Source organism: Anomalospiza imberbis, unplaced genomic scaffold, assembly GCF_031753505.1.
Source record: "Anomalospiza imberbis isolate Cuckoo-Finch-1a 21T00152 unplaced genomic scaffold, ASM3175350v1 scaffold_84, whole genome shotgun sequence".
Taxonomy (NCBI): Eukaryota; Metazoa; Chordata; class Aves; order Passeriformes; family Viduidae; genus Anomalospiza; species Anomalospiza imberbis.
This window is the reverse complement of record NW_027100458.1, coordinates 153,430-170,378: the sequence shown is the minus strand read 5'-3', so window position 1 is coordinate 170,378 and position 16,949 is coordinate 153,430. Positions and strand designations below refer to the sequence as shown.

Genomic DNA, 16,949 nt, shown 5'->3' with positions numbered 1-16,949 from the left:
AGGGAGCGACCCTGCCCCAATCCCGGGTCGGAGCAATCCCCTCAATCCCAGACCCCTCCCCAATTCCCAAACCCTGGCCAATGCCAGCCCCTGACCCAGTCCCAGACCCCTCCCCAGTCGCTGAACGGACCCTCCCTCAATCCCAGCCCGCCCCGATCCGGATCGGAGCCATCCCCGGAGCCTCCCCCATTCCCGGACCGGACCCTTCAATCCCTTTTTGGGGCGGCTCCTGCCGCTTCCAGCCCATTTTTGGGGGATCCAAACGGCTCCGGGGACCCTCCCCACTTTGGGGGTGTTGGGGTGGCCCCAGGGCCGCCCCGAGGGCCGAGGGGGGATGGAAACCCCCAAAGCCGGGGGGCTCCTGGGGGTCCCCAGTTCCCCCCGTCCCCCACCCCAAAACAGCTCCTGGCCAATCAGAGCGCGCGGCGCTGCTGACAACTCAGTTGCCGGGCCGGCGATTTTCAGGCAATCAGCGCCTGCGATAGCGCTGCTCCTCGGTTGCCAGGCAGATCACAGCGCTTCTCAATGCGCTAGCCAACCAGAGACTGCGCGGGGCCATTTCTAGCCAATCAGATCGCTTGTTCTCGATGACTCCTCAGTCGCCAGGCGGACCCGCAGCGCCCAGCGCTCCCCGGGAGCGGAATTTGGGGAGGGGGGGAGGTGACCCTGGGGATGGGGATGGGGCGTGCGGGGGCAGCTGGGGCCGGACTCGTGGCACTGGTGGTGCTGAGAGCCCCCCCGGCCGCGGGGGTCACGGTGAGAAGGGGTTGGGGGCCCCAAATTAAACCAAAGAGGGATCGGGACCCCCCCACGGAGCAGGAGGGGCCTGGAACCCCCAAAACCAAACACGGGGGAGGGGAGCGGGGATTGGGGGAACGATGGGGAAGGCGGGGGAAAGAGGGGGATGGGACACCCAAAAAGGATCAAGACAACTTGAGGTGGCCACCTTTATATGTGGATGGTAGCCAATGGTAGCCAATGCTTTTGCCCAGTCCATGGGATCCCAGTCTGTGCAATCCCAGTCCATGTGGTCCCAGTCCATATAATCTCAACCCAGTTTATCCCAGTGTGTACCGTCCTGATCCCTATGGTCCCATTCCATATGGTCCCAGTCCATAGGATCTCAGTCCAGGTGATCCCAGCCCATGTTTGATCCCAGTCTGTGTGGTTCTGCACACACTGCCAGGGTCTGAAATTCCAGTCACCAGCCAGGAAAAAATGTTCCTGCCCTTGAATGTCCTTGCTGTCCTCTCAACGAGTTATAATAAAACTAAAAATCAATAAATCTTAATTTAAATAAAATAGAATAAAAATGAAATTTAAAAATTTCAACTCTTACAACCCTCCTAGGGCTCCGCTGCCGGAATCAGCAGGAGTGGTGTTGGCCTCTTCAGGGGAGTTAGAGTGGGACCCGACCAGAGCGGGGGCCCTTAAACCCCAAAAATCCACCCTGGGGGGCAAAACATCCCCTACAGCGGCTTGGAGTGAGTCCCCCAGAAAAATGTCACTTAAAGCTGTCATGATCACCCCTGAAAAGGGGCTTGTGGGGCTGTGGCCCCACAAACACCTGAAAATGGGGAGGAAAAAACACCCTTGGAGGGGTGAGGTCCCCCCAAACATCCCTAAAAAGAGAAAAACTCCTCTTCAGAGGGGCCTGAAGACCCTTCAGGGCCCTCGAGGAGGGACAAGATCCCCTCCTCTGCTGGGGCCTCTCCGAGCCGGGAGCTCTCCCGTTGGCGGCTGCCCTCGGGGGAACCCCGAACGACGGCGGCTCCTGGGCTGAGCCCCCCTCAGCCGGGGCTGTGGAGGGAACTGGGGGGGCTGGGACGGGGCCTGGGGGTCCTGGGGTGACCTGGGGGAGCCTCAGTGGGTCCCACCTCCCCCTGTGCCCCCTCTCCCACCCCCTTCCCAATATTGCCCCCAAACAAAAGGTTGTGGCTGTGCCAGCGCCCCCACTGACCTCCAGCCCTGGGAACCTGGAGCAAGCGGAAACCACAACTTTGCAAATGCTACCTGTGCCTGAAGCAAATGGAAAGAGAACTGGGGTGTGAAAAATAAAGCTTGTTTATTTTCAGAAAAACAGCAAAGAAAACACAGAACACATTTACATTGTAAGAATATTTGTAACAACAACTATCTATGGAACGTATATACCTAAGAACATATCTAACAAAAGTCTCTGAAACGTATTTACAGAAGACAAAAAGAAGCCCTAAAACCTATGGCCTAAAGACAACAACAAACTCTACAACGTATGTACAAAAGGGTGGCATCTTTGTCCGGGATCTCCATCGGTCCTTGAGGAAAAGCAAGAGGCACAGTCACTCCAGTCAGGCAGAGAGGGCTCTTCCATGTGCCCCCAGGCTGGCCCAGCAAGCGCAGCACAGGCTGGGGATGGCCACCAGAACCCAATGCACCGGGTCCCACATCCCTGAGCAGGGACCACCCAGCCCAGTCCCAGCCTGGCAGCAGGGGACCCGCTCTGCCTGTGGGGACCACATGCCTGTCCTGCTGCTGGTATTGCTCTTCATCCCAAGATCATGGCCTCTTCCTCATCTTTCTCATCAATGTCCATGTCCTCAAGGTACTCTTCCATTTCCACGTCCATCTCCTCTTCCACATCTACCTCCATCTCTTCTTCACCAGTCTCTTCTCCATCCACTTCCATCTCCTCCTCTGTATCCATCTGCATGTTCACCTCCATCTCTTCCTCTCCAGTCTCTTCTCCATCCACTTCCATCTCCTCCTCTGTATCAATCTCCATGTCCACCTCCATCTCTTCCTCTCCAGTCTCTTCTCCATCCACTTCCATCTCCTCCTCTGTATCAATCTCCATGTCCACCTCCATCGCATTGTCTCCACTCTCTTCTCCATCCACTTCCATCTCCTCCTCTGTATCAATCTCCATGTCCACCTCCATCGCATTGTCTCCACTCTCTTCTCCATCCACTTCCATGTCCTCCTCTCTATCAGCCTGCATGTCCACCTCCATCTCGTCCTCTCTGTCGGTGACAGCCTGCAGAGGTAGCAACACCTCAGAGTGGGGTCCCTGTCCCACCCCATCCCCACAGAACTCCAGCCCAGCCGGGCAGCTGGGGGGTGTCCACCTCCATGGAATGGCACCGTACCTTCCTCAGGACAAATGTGAGCATCCTGCAGGGACGGATGACAAAATCCAGGCAACAGAGAGCTTTCAGGACTGATGGGAGTATCAGGGCGCAGGTGACGAGAAGAGTGACAGGGAACATGGTGAAGGGTGAGCTGGCACGAGGGCTGGCACAGGGTGGGCTGACACAAGGGCCAGTGGTTGTGTTGTGCTCTTTGCTGGACGCTGGAAGTTCCTGCTGGAACATCACATCTGTGACATCACAGTGGATCTAAAGAGCATCTTGTTCCGAGCTGAGCAATCTTCCCCAGCCCATGCTGCTCACAGCCCTGTTGCCAAGGATGGGGCATCCACAGCCTGGGCCAGTGCCTCAGCAGCCTCCGTGTAAAAGAGCAGCTCCCTCAGATCCAACTTCAATCAGCCTCCTGCAGTTGAAAGCCATCCCCCCTTGTCCTGTTGCCACGGGCCCGGTTGAACACTGTCCCCGTCTTTCCTGTGGGACCCTTCCAGTCCTGCAGAGCTGCACTGAGGCCTCCCCAGTGTCTCCTCTTTCCAGGCTGAGCATCCCCAGCCCCACTTGGACGGCAGTCAGGTAGATCAGGGGGAGTCAAGGCTGAAGTCAAACAGCATCAGGAACTGAGAGGTGGAAGCTTTAGGCCCAGGTTTGCCTCTATAATAACAGTGGAGGGGAAGATGGTGGGACACTGGCTCTGTTCTAACCGGTGAATATTTTCTTTTTTTTTTTTTTCCCTTCTTTTCTGTCATGCTGATGCAGGTGTTGCTGTTTGCAAGGAAGCTTGGCACAATATCCATTGTCTTCTCCATTTGTGAAACACCGAGCAGAGTCTGGGCAGGCTGATGATGCAGAGCAAAACCTGCAAATACACCGGTGATCCTGAGCCTGGAGGATGCAGCTAAACCCGGCCAAAAATAATTTCTGGAAAGTCAAGCCTGGTTTACATTTTCTTGAGTTTGGCTATTCCTGAACCGGGGGAGGGGGCTTTCTGGGGAAGGGGTACCACAGGGGTTCCCCTCCCCAAAAAGCTCCGCGGGCCCCCTGAAGTGGCTCCTGTTCCACCGGCCGGTGCCCCCTGATCCAGGACAGCCCCCGGTGAGTCTGGGGCGCTCTGGGGGGATTTTGGGGGGATTTTGGCGGCATTTATGGGCTTTGGGGGATTTTGTTGGGAGATTAGGGGGAATTATTGGATTTTGGAGAGAATTACTGGGTTTGTGGGGTTATGGGGGTTTTGTGGGATTTGAGGATTCCAGATTTGTGGGATTTTTTAGGGTTTTGGGGTGGTTATTTTATGGGGGGTTTATTGAAATTTTTGGGAGGTTTTTTTTTTTTTTTAATTTTGGTGGGTTCCACTGTGATTTTGTGGGATTCTTTGGTGTTTAGGAGTTTTTAATTGGGATTTTTGGGGGATTTTGGGGGGGTTTAGTGGAATTTTGGGGGGCTTTGGAGTTGTCCCAGGGTGTGGGGAAGGGCTGAGAGGCACCAACATCTGGTTTAAACCCCTGAAAGTCCCAATAAACCCCATGAAATCGCAATTAAATTTCACAAATTCCCATTAGAATACCCTCGAATCCCAAAAAAAGCTCACAAAATCCCAATTAAACCCCGCAAATCCCCCCAAAAATGTCTCCAAAACCACAACAAGCCCCACAAAATCCTCACGAGACCCAAAGAAATCTTGGCAACACCCAAAAAAAACCCACAAGCCCCCCCAAATCCCCACTAAAATAACTAAAAAACCCAAATCCCCAAAGAATCCCACTAAATGCCCCCACAATTCCAATAAATTGCCTCCAAATCCCCTAAAAATCCCAATAAAACCCAGAAATAATTCCAGAGGATCCCACAAAATCCCCACAAAATCCCAGTAAAACCTTCCAAAATTCAAAAGAAAACACAAAAAAAATCAATTAACCCCCAAATACCCCCAGGAAAAAAACTTCCCACTCAAAGCACCAAGAAACCCCTCAAAATCCGAACTCCCAAAATTCCCAAACACCCCCACACCCAAAAATTCTCCCCAAAAACCCCAACAATTCCCTGTAAACTCCCAACACAATTCCCCAAAGCCCAATAAAAGCCCCAGATGCCCAAACCCCTCCCGAGCCCTCCCTGGTCCTCCCGGTCCCGCCCAGGCCCGTCCCGGGGCCGCGGCCAAAACTGCCCGGAGCGGACGCGGAGGTCCCGGAGTGACCCCGGAGCCGATCTCGGGCTCGGCCTCGGGCTCGGCCCCTTTGGGGGATTTTGGGCCGAACCGGGCAGGTTTAGGGTGGGCTTCAGATCCCTTGCGGGGATCCCGAGCCTTTTCGGGTGGATTTTCAGCCCCTGTGGCTGATTTGAGGCCGAATCTGGTGGGGTTTAGGGGGGATTTCAGACCCCTTTGGATGATTTTAGGCCCATGGGGGTGGGGCTGGGGCCCATTTGGGTGAGTTTAGGAAAAACTGGGCCCATATGGGTGAATCCTAATCCTGTGTGGGTGATTTTAGGTCCCTTTTTTGGGTATTTTGGGCCCATTTAAGTAGGGTTTTTTGCTGCTTTGGGCAATTTTAGGTTGAACCAAGCCTTTTTAGGGTGATTTTAGGTCTTCTTGTGTTGGTGTCAGGGACATTTTGGTGATTTTAGATACCTTTGGATGATTTTAGGCTGGACCAGATACTTTCAGGGTGGATTTTAGTCACATTTGAAAGATTTACAGGTGATGTTAAGCCATTTCTTGAGGGTTATAAAACACTTGGGGCAGTTTTAAGCCCCTTTGGTTGGATTTTAGAGCCCTCTGGATACTTTAATCCCATTTGGTTGGTGTCAGGCCGAACCATGTGGATGTAGGCTGCATTTGATGCCCTTTTGGGTGATTTTGGGTCAAACCGGGCTTTTTTAGGACAGCGCGTCCCCTTGGCCCCGGCCCTTTCCCCTCACGGTTCTGCCCTTTCCTCGCTCCTTTCCCCTCACGGTTTCTGCCCTTTCCTCGCTCCTTTCCCCTCATGGTTCAGGATCCCGGAGCGGGGGAGGAGGAGGAGGGAGGGAGGAAGAGGCGCAGCGGCAGCAGGGAGCAGCCGGAGGAGAGGAGAGAAGGAATCGCGTGGCCCTGGCGCTGCCTGAGCTCGCAGCACCCGGGAGCATCGCCCCCATCCCGCAGGTGCCCAGGGAGGGGGAGCTCGGCCCAAATATCCTGGGGGGTGCCTGGGTTCGGGTTCTTTGGGAGGGATGTTTGGAGCTGGCAGGGCTCCAAAGCCGAGCCGCAGCTGGCCCTCGGGGGGACATCGGGGGGTCCCCGGGAGGTGTTTTCGGGGGATCCCAGTGTGGGTGGCGGCAGAGCCCCGTCGGGGGGACACCGGTTTTGGGGAGCCCCGGGAGAGCCGCGGCTGCCCTGAGCGGGAGCCCAGAGAGAGAAGAGCCCCAGAAGCCCCAGCGGGGACCCTGAGAAGGGGGAACCCCTGGCAGTGCCGGCACCCCGGCAATGGGGGGTGCTGGGGCTGGAGGGGCGGCATGGCCGGGAAAGGGGTGCGGGGCTCCCGGGGCCGCCAGGGTCTGCTCCCAGCAGGAGCCCAGTTGCTCCCAGTCATTCCCTGTTATGATACAATTTGCCCCAGCACAGTCCCTGTTGCTCCTACTTTCATCCAGTGTGTTCCCAGTTGCTCCCAGTCACACCCAGTATGGGGGATGATGTGCCTGGTGTGTTCCCAGTCAGTCTCAGACACTCCCAGTATTAGTCCAGTCCTTTGCAGTATGGTCTAGGGATGAGACCAGTGTGCTCCCAGTCACTCCCAGTATGAACCAGTTGTGCCCCACATGGTTCCAGTTGCCTCCCTTTCACCCTCACTTTTGTTCCAGTCACTCCCAGTCTCTCCCAGTGTACCCCAGTTCCTTCCAGCATACTCCCAGTCACTCCCAGTTCCTTCCAGCATGATCCCATTTGTTCACAACCACTCCCACTCAGCCTCAGTGTAGTTGCACTCACTGTCAATATGATCCCTGTCACCTCCAGCATGATCCCAGTTGATCCCAGTATAAGCCCAGTTGTTTCCAGTCACCCCCAGCATGCAACCCAGTGACTCCCAGTTCCTCCACTTGCTCATAGCATGATCCCAGTTGCTCACAGTTGCTCCCAGTCAAACTCAGAATGATCCCAGTCACTCCCAGTGTATCCTATTTGCACCAGCATGGTCTCAATTGCCCGCTGCAGGCTCCTACTCTGTCCCAGTGTGATCCCAGTATGATCCCAATATGATCCCAGTCTCCTCAGTGTGACCACAGTCTGCCCCAGCATGGGCCCAGCTGCTCCAGTATGATCCCAGTACGATCCCAGTATAAAAAAGTCACTCCCAGTGCTGCCATTCCTGGGATCCCCCAGCCCTCTCTGCGTTCCCCCCTCCCAGATCTCCCGAGAGGAGCCCCAAGGGCTGGCAGTCCCCTGGCAGGGTCCCCAGCAAGGCCCAGTTTGGATGTGCAGCCCCCAGTTTTCCCAGTTTGCCTCTCCTTTTGCCCGGGCCGGGTTCCCCCCGCCCCCAGCGGGTGGGAGCAGCCGAGAGCCCCGCGCTGCCCATCCCGACCTGTTCCGGCTCCATCCCCGCTCCTGCCGCGGGCTGCCAGGGCTGCGGGAACGGGGCACCGAAGATGTTGCTGCTCCTGGGGGAGGAGGAGGAGGGAGGGAAGAGGAGGCATGGGAGGAAGAGGAAGAGAAGGGACAAAGGAGGATCAGGGAAAGGAGAAGGAACCATGAGCTGGAGCCCTCCCTGAATTCGCAGCCCCCCTGTGACCATCACCCCCCATCCCATGGGTGACCAGGGATGGGGAGCTCGGCCCAGATATCCTGGGGGGGTCCCTGGGTTGGGTTTTTGGGGGGGATGTTTGGAGAATGAAGAATTGCAAAGCTGAGTGGAAAAGGCCCCTTGGGGGGACACTGGGGGGTCCAAGTGGCGGCTGACAGCAGAGGCAGCCTGGAGGAGCAGATCCCTGTGTCCCCCAGGAGCCCAAAGTGGGGAGCCCAGAGAGGGGGGAGCGCCGTCATTGGCGGGACCCTCAACAGCCTGGAGAGGGGCAGGGGGGACTCCTTGGAGCCCCTGCAGCCCAAAGCAGAGAGGGAGGGGAGAAGGGACCCCGGGAGCCCAAAAAGCCCTGGCATCCTGTGCCAGGAAGGTGGACACAGCTTCAGCCAGAGCTCGGAGCTGGTGGGCCATGAGCAGGTTCACCATGGGGAGAAGCCCTACAAGTGCTTGGAGTGTGGGAAGAGCTTCAGGCAGAGCTCCCACCTGATCCAGCACCAGATGATCCACACCGGGGAATGGCCCTATGAGTGTGGGGAGTGTGGGAAGGGCTTCAGCTGCAGCTCCCACCTCGTCACCCACCAAGGCATGCACACTGGGGAGAGGCCCTACGAGTGTCCCGAGTGTCAGAAGAGGTTTCAGACCAGCTCCAGTCTCCTCAGGCACCAGCGGATTCACACGGAGGAGAGGCCTTTCCGCTGCCCTAACTGTGGGAAGGGCTTCAAACAAAAGTCCCACCTCGTCACCCACCAGCGCATCCACACTGGGGAGAGGCCCTACGAGTGTCCCCAGTGTGGGAAGAGCTTCTCCAGGAGCTCTACCTTGACCCAACACCAACAGAGGCACCGGTAAGGGAAATCCTGCAAATGCCTCAGCTGTGGGAAGAGCTTCGTGCCCTGCTCCAACTCCATCCCCCATGGGAGGACCCACTTTGGTCAGAGCCCTGGTGACCCACATTCCCAGTGATCCCTGCTGAGAAGACACCTGGAAGGTGGTCTCCATGTCCTCCTGGATCCCCATAGGCACGTGGATGAACACAGGGGCAGGAACATCCATCAGGACTCTGATCTAAACTGGAAATTCACTGGCAGAAAGCAATTTGTTGACTTTATACCCCAAAGAAATTTCACCCGCTCCTTACAGTTATTTCTTCTGGTGGCATCAAGCAGTGCTGCTTGATCTTGGAGGTCTTTTCCATTTCAATAATTTCTTTCCTCACCTTGTCTAAACAACCAAAACTGGGGTGAAAATAAAGAAATTGAGCAAAGAGATCTAAAGCTGCACCATTTACCTGGATTTGGGGGTGAATTTGGGGTTGGTTCAATAGAATATTTGGGAGGATTTGGGTGTTCTGAAGCTATCAAAGGCAGGGGACATGTCCACAATCTCATAGGTGTGCCGGCAAAAGGTGTCCACCTGAGCCCGCCTGTTCTCCAAGAATTCTAATTGTCTGTCCCAGTGCCTGGCCTGGGTCTCCCTATCCGGGATGTTCCCCCAAAGTGCCCAAATCACTGCTGAAGTGCCCGAGCTGGTCCTGGCTGTAAATGTTCCTGTCCACCAACCTCTCCTGGTCAGTGCCATGGGAGGTGGGAGTTTAGGGGCTCTTGGGGGGACTGGGAAGGGCTTCTGTCAATCCTGTGGGCATTTGTGGTGCTGGGAGGGGGCTTGGCAGGGTCTATGAGGGAGATTTGGGTCCCTGACAGGGCTGTGTGGCTTGCAGAGAATTTGGGTGGGTCCTGGGGGAGATGGAAACGGGTTTTGGTGGTTCTTGGGGTCATTTATCTTTCAGGGAGTAGTTGGGGGGGGGGTCCTGGCTGGGAGCTGTGGGGTGGTTGGAGGAGTCTGGGAGTGGCTGTGGGGCTGGGAGGGTGTTTTTGGGTGGTTGTGACTCCCCCAGACTCCCAAAGCTGCCACCAGACCCCACCCTCAAGATACTGCCAGAGGTCAGTGGCTCCATGCTGGGGTTCATCGTCCTGGCTCTGCAGAAGATATGGGGGGGTCCCCGGGGCCGTGTGTGTCCCCCCAGAGCGTGTGTGACACCACCCCCCATCCCATTGTCACCCCCTTGTCCCTCCCCACAGGGCTCCAGCCCCAGCTCCTGCTCCCCCAGAGGGAATTTGGGGAGGGGGCAGGGGGGTGTGCAGCCCCCGCCGGGGAATGGCCCCGGCCCAGCCCCTTTGTTCAGCACCAAGCTGGGCTCGGGGCCGCAGGAGGAAGAGGCCGGTGGGAAGCAGATCCTGCAGCTGGGACAGTGCTGGGGGTCAGGGCAAGGGCCTGCCCTGCACACCTGGCTCAGGTGTGACCCTGCCCCGGCAAGGGAGCGGGACATTCCCATCCCCAGGGATCAGGGCTGGGAGCAGCACTTGGGGCACAGACATGGAAATACTGGGAGCGACTGGGAGCACACTGAGGGCGTGAATTATTCCCCCGCCTCCACCTTCTCCGGCCGCCCTGCCAGCTGAGAAATGCTCGCTGGGCCTCGGCCTTGGCCAACAGCCCCTGGGCTCAGCTCCTTGGAGCTCATCACAAACACTGTCTGCACCAGGCACTGCTGCTGCCCAACCAGCTCCTGGCTGCTTTAGGAGCAGCCCCGGGAAGTGTTTTTGTTCCCTCAGTGGCACAACAGCCCTGTTCTCACCCTGCCAAAGAAAGCTGTGGATGCCAAGTGCGGCCAGGATGAAACATTGCTGGCACTGAAGCCCCTCTCTTGGGGCCCTACAGACAGCGCTCCAAAAGGAGCCCCTTGGAGCTCTCCTGGGCCAGCGACTCCCTCGGAGTGGGGCCTCTCCGAGCCGGGAACTCTCCCGTTTGCTGCACTCGGGGATCCCCAACAACGAGGGAGCCTGGGCCGATCCCCCCACTCCTCCAGGCTCAACCCTTCCCCCGCTGGGGAGATGCCAAAGCATCGGCAGGGAGCATTTCCCTGCCCTCAGGGGAATTTCTCACAGGTGCCTTGCACTGACTCTTTGTGTCTGTGTGCACACAGGAGTGCCTGTGCTCGGGAAATGTGGCAGAAATGCTGCTCTCTGAGGGGTCTGAGTGCCTTGGATAGCTGAGCCAGTCAGGCCTGTCAGTAGGGTTAAATCACAAGGTCTAAGCTAAGTTAATTTGTGCTAAGAGTTGTTCTTTGCTAAGTTCTTAGGTTTAAAATATAAGCAAAGTTGAATATTGTTAAATGTTATTTCTCAGTGAAATTGCCAAGTCATAGATCATAAGTTAAGTTAAATACTGTAAAGTGCTGCTCTTTTGCTAAATTGTGAAGTTGAAGGTGGAAGTTAAGGTTAAGGTATAAGTCAAGTTCTGTTAAGTTTGAGCTCTGTAAGCTCTTGGGCCTGTATTCCTTTTATCCTTGCCCTCATTTCCTTGTGTCTCACACTCACACAGGGACAGTTCTTGGTTCATTTTTGGTTTGATTGCCTGGATTCTGTTTGGTTTTGTTGTTGCTTTGTTTCCTTGGTGTGCCTGAAGTGTCCAGTCAGGAGCAGAGTGACTCTTGCCAAGGAACTTTGTGGTGCTGTTGCTCAATATTAAATCTGGTTTTTGCTGCTCCCTTGCTGGGGATTTTTTCAGCACTCTCAAGCCCTCGTTGGCAACAGGGTGAAGGAGCCCTGGGCCAGGCTCTGGCCCTGGGGCACACGGGGACGCTGCCGGGGGGTCCCTGTCCCCTGTCCCGCCCCCCATGGCCCTGTGTCAGGCTCTGGGCTCGATCTCGTGGAACATCCTCTGGGGGAGGCTGCGGCGCCAGGGGCGGGGGGACCCGGGGGGACAGGGGACCCCGCTGTGCACGAGCAGCGTTGGACTTCTCTGGGGGAACTGGGAGGGGGGGCTGGGGCAGAGTCACCTCCCCAGTGACCTCACACGGCCCCTGTGATGTCACACAGCCCCTGCGATGTCATACAACCTCCTGTGATGTCACACAGCCCCTGTGAGGTCACAGAGACAACTCTGAGATGTCGCCCTGTGATGTCAGACAGCTGCTGTGTGATGTCACAGAAGACTCTGAGATGTCACCCTGCAATCTCACTGTTTGTTCTTTGATGTATCGGTGCAAAGACAAAGAGAATAAATACTTCGAAACGACCATGAATCTCTACTATGCATGGCAAGAAGTAAATCATGTTTTGTTTAGCTGCATCTCACCATGGATAAAGCTGTGCATGGAAAGTGGCTCTCACTGCTAGACAATATTATATAGGCCTGGTGGAAAAGGTTATGTTAATAGACCAGCAGAGCCTCTCCGAAAGGACACAGATAACCAAGAATAGAGAAAAGAGAAAAACAGAAAAATGACTTTCTACTGTCACAATTTTATGCCAAAACCTTGGTTATGAGAAGACAAAAAAAAGATGTATTAAACCACATGTTTTGCAGTTAGGGACTTCTCTGACTTCAACTCTTAGGACTGAATTGTTCCCCAGGAGCGTATAAAAGTGTCTGTGTGAAGAAAACTTTTCCAAATATTCCTAAAAATTCAGGAGTACTCTGCTGCAATGTTTCAGGCATTTCAGGGCATTTTCACTTCAAGCTTCAAGCGTTTCTATGGAAATGCTTGAGAGACAGCACACTTCATATATCCAACATCTCTGTTTGCAACAAGTTTTTATTTCAGATAGGGGTATAGGAAGGACAGTCTCTAAATACAGAGGGTTAAATACAAAGAATGACCCATTTCAGGCAATTTGAGAAACTTATTTTCTTTTATTAATTTCTCAAACATAGATACTCAAGTATTATTTAAAAGCAGACAAGCAACTACAGTAGGGTATTTCTCTACACTAAGGGTAACTTTGCAGAATAGTTATACACTGACAAGACTTGTGTTTTCAAACTGGTGCAAAGACGTACCTCTGTCACTCCCATCATCTTCAAAATTGTCTCCCTTAAACAATGTTAGCCAATCTCTTTGACTGAGAAAGGAACTTCTGTCTCTTTCTGCCATCTCTTTGTGTATTTATCTCCAAAGGACTGTGAGTACAGGAGAGATTATACTCCTCGACCTTTCTTTGGGGAACTCATCTCTAAATGGAACTGCAGAAATGGGGAGGGAGGAAAGGGAAACAGGATGTGACTTGAGTACCTGCATCGTGACCACAGATGGCCACTGCTAGACAGACACTGACGTCAGGCTGATCACGCTCTCCCCTTGGTGTGTAGCAGAATAATGTTGGGATTGCTAAAACTGCTCTGAATTGGATTTGCTTAACAGATGTCATTAGTAACAGTATTCCAATAAAGAGTTTTAAACTCTCTTCCGAGCTGATGCCACTTATCATGTATCTTCCCCGCATTCTTCTAGGGAAGCTGTTTTTGATGTTGTCCCTTCCTTCTTTTTACAAGGGAGCAAAAATTATTTGCCAAGTATCACTCTTCCAGATTTGTTTCCTCTCATTTTCCAAGATTTAATAAAGTGAACACTCAGCAGAATAGTTCTGTGTTTTTTGAACACAATTCTTCCTTTACCCAATTGAGGCCCTTCTGTGACCATGAAAACACAAAAACTGTTGTGAGCTACAGTTTACACTTAAGAGGTTGATATGGGTCAGTTCTCCCAGGTTATTCTTAGTTCAACTGCTATGTAAACTGTTGATGTCAGTGACTGGAAGCTGCTCTCCAGGACATTATATATATGATAATTATATGACAGAAAATGCAACATATAGTTGGATCTGACCTTCAAGTTCACTAGCTTAAAAAAAGAAAAAGTCTGTAAGAAATTTGCTGGTTTTTCTATTTATAAATGCCTTCACATTTATATTTAGTTTATGCACATACAAGAGCCTTTCCTTGCATGGACAGCAGTGCCCATCCATCATCAATCTCGGGTATATTATAAGTCTCAATGATAACTGCCTCCAGAAAGCATTTTTGAGACAAAACAGGCAAATTCTTTTGCGTAACTATACAATCTTCCAGTAGTAGGATCTTCACTCTCACATAAACACTTCATGTTTTTCCGCAAAGGAATCTGAGATAGATTTTTCTGAGAAATAACAAACCACCAAAAATTAATTAAATAACAAGCAAGAGGAAAACCCCATTTCTTCACTCAACACACTTTCCTTGATTTTCATAAGCATTCAGATTTACAGCTGCTGATACTACCACAGGAGCAGGGCTTTGTCTGGTTTTGCTTCCTCTTCCAGCAGAGCAAGCACAGCTGCAAAATGCAAACTCATTTCTAGGCTCTCTTCTACATCACCAGTTTAGCACATTCCAACCAGTCATAGTTGTGCAACACCCCGTCAGGGAACTGGGATTACTGCAGTGTCACAGACAGTTTAAGTGAGGCTCAAGGAGCTGTACATAATTTTAACTATGTTTCGTATGGATAATTAAATGATGCGTGACATGGAGATAAGCCAGCTGTACTGAAACTGAACAAACTAACTGCTCTGATGCAACAGTCAAGCATCTCATCAGTTATAAAATGAAACAGGTTTAAAGCAAAAACAATAGAGAACAGAATGCATGACATTGTAAAGTAGCATGTTCAAAGGACCATTTCTGAACTTTAGGCAAGTGTACTCATCCAGTCAAATTTTCAAAAGAATTCCTGGCACCAGAATGTTCTCTGTTTGCTTTTTCACCATGGTAAAAGAATGGATCACTCTTAGGGGAAAAAAATTCCTGTGTGCAAAACACTGCATGAAACTAAACAATGCTTTAAACGTGGCTAATTTCCATGTGGAGCTGATGATTTAGCACTGTCATCCTTCAGCAGAGGAGAAAGAACTGCCTGTCTTCAGTTTACTTATGCAAGATGAAGAAAGAATGTGAGGAGTGTGAATTTGATCTTGCTTCAATTTACTTCAGTAGCCAAACACTTGCCATGACTTCAGTGGAAGTGAGACTGCATCTTAGCTCATTCAATGTGGAGAAAAACAAATCAGCTGAGAATAATGCTCTTGTTGATTAGATTGATATTACTACCATAGTTGGTTTTAACAGTGCTAAGTAAATCCTCTTCTAAAAGCCAAAGGTTACCTTCAGTTGTGCTTTTTCCTATGTACTGTGTCACAATGGAGGATTCCTGGTTCTGTGACCAAGTCACCACTGCTCACAGCAAGCATGGCTTGCTCTGGGGCGTGGCCACATTCCCAAATGGGAATGATATATGTTTGTGGATGTCACTGGGGACAACATCCAAATCTGGGCTGGGGCATCTCCCTCAGTCAATAAACCAGGGTGCACATTTCTGTAAAATAACTGCATTCACTGAGAAAAAAAGACTACACTAACTAAGATGTCCATGAAAATCAGCAAAGTAAATCAAATCAATAGGGTTACATTTGCAGTTAGGAATCTGCATTTCTGCAGGGAAATTTTAGGATAGCCACAAAGTGGAAAATATTTAATTTTTGGGTTTTTTTCCTGAGACGGCAATCAATCTTCTCGTTTGGCTATAGTCTACTTTCCCCTATAAAGTAGAACCTAGAGATACACTCAGAAAATATGTATGGAAGTACCTCTCAATTAATTAAAAAATATTATTACTCAGAAGATAGAGACACGACTGTCTACACTGTATGAATTAAACATACATGAATTAGGACACAGACTCTTCCATTCTTTATTAACAAAACTGATGCTGTCCTGAAAATGACATTAATGAATGAGACTGGTATATGAAAACCTTCTGCATCTGCTCTAGACGTTGGAATGAGCATGTTAAATGATGCAGCAGACAAGGAGGATGCACTTCTTAGGGATGTCACTTCTGTGCTTAAGGAGTTCTGCAGTTTGGATGAAGGTCACAGGCTATGTCCAGGTGCACGAAAATGAATGATAAATACACACAGTTTCTCCTAGACTGAAAGCAGAGCTAGACAAAGAGTATGAAAATCAGGAATAATTCATCCCCTGGTTTTCTAAAGATGTCAATCTTCTATTAGAAGACAGTTTGTTAGCTCCTCCGCATATTAAAGCTATAACATAAAAATAGAAGCACCTCAAACTTGTAGAAGTATCTAAGATGCATAGATTAAGTAAGGTCTATGCAGAGCGAGCACCCTAAAAACATCACAAGAGCAAGCAGTGACAATTTCTGGGATAGTAATGACATGAATCAGTATCTAAAAGTTAAGTATAAGTGAAGAAGAGAATTTTTCAACTAATGGATCAGGGAAAATGTGGTAATAAAGGATATGTGATTAAAGACATAGTGTATTATATTAACAGAGGTGGAGAATATATGACTTTGATTCTGTATTACAACACATTTCAATTGAGTTGTGTGTAGCTTTAGTTTTATACATGCAAAATTTTTTAGAACACATTTTTAGAGTAGGGCATGCAATAAAAGAAATGCATTGTACTGCATTGATCCCCACATGACTCGCTGGAATATCTTAACATTTCCAGAACAGATTCCCACTTCTGAAGATGAAAACCCAGGGAAGATGAAAACCTGTAACTGCCATTAAGAGAAGGTCTAAAATTTTAATTGCTGTCTGAACACAAAGGAGCTGTGACATGCTGTGGTTTCTTGAAGCACTCCTGCAGTTACAGACACATCTTTAACTACCCCACCCTCTCCCTCTTCCCCATCCACCATTGACTGATGCAGCTGGGAGATTCAGTAACTGTGGAGCAAAATCTTGCTTACTTTCAGCTCTCCTGCCCCAGCAAATGCTCAGCTCCTCTGGAAAGATGGACCTATGCCATAAACACACTGCACCTGGAAGAGAATGAAAACTTCCCTTCAAACACACACATGTGACCAGCTTTCTGGAACTGCCTGATGTTGCCAATTTTCGTCTGTTTCCCACAAAGAAGGGAAAGAACTTTGTATTCTCCTCCTCATGATATTTCAAGTCATAATTCCAAAGAACAGAGATGCCAGGACTTGTCAGTGACATGACTAACAATCTTATGAGAACTGGCAAGACAGCTCATTTCTCCTACATCTTACAGAAACCTTGGAATTATTTTGTCTGAAACACTTGGGGGAAGCAAGATGGACTTAATTCTGACAACTTTATTAAATATTCAGTACATCTGACATCCTGATATCAACAACAAAAATATGGTTTAATTATGATAAGCCATACTGGTATCATTTACA

At 51.1% G+C, this 16,949-nt stretch overlaps 1 pseudogene; it reads left to right on the top strand.

Annotated features, from left to right (window-relative positions):
* The window catches only part of LOC137467881 (zinc finger protein 436-like), a 36,267-nt pseudogene extending 27,548 nt beyond the window's left edge, over positions 1-8,719 (top strand).
* Positions 8,720-16,949: the final 8,230 nt, after the last annotated feature.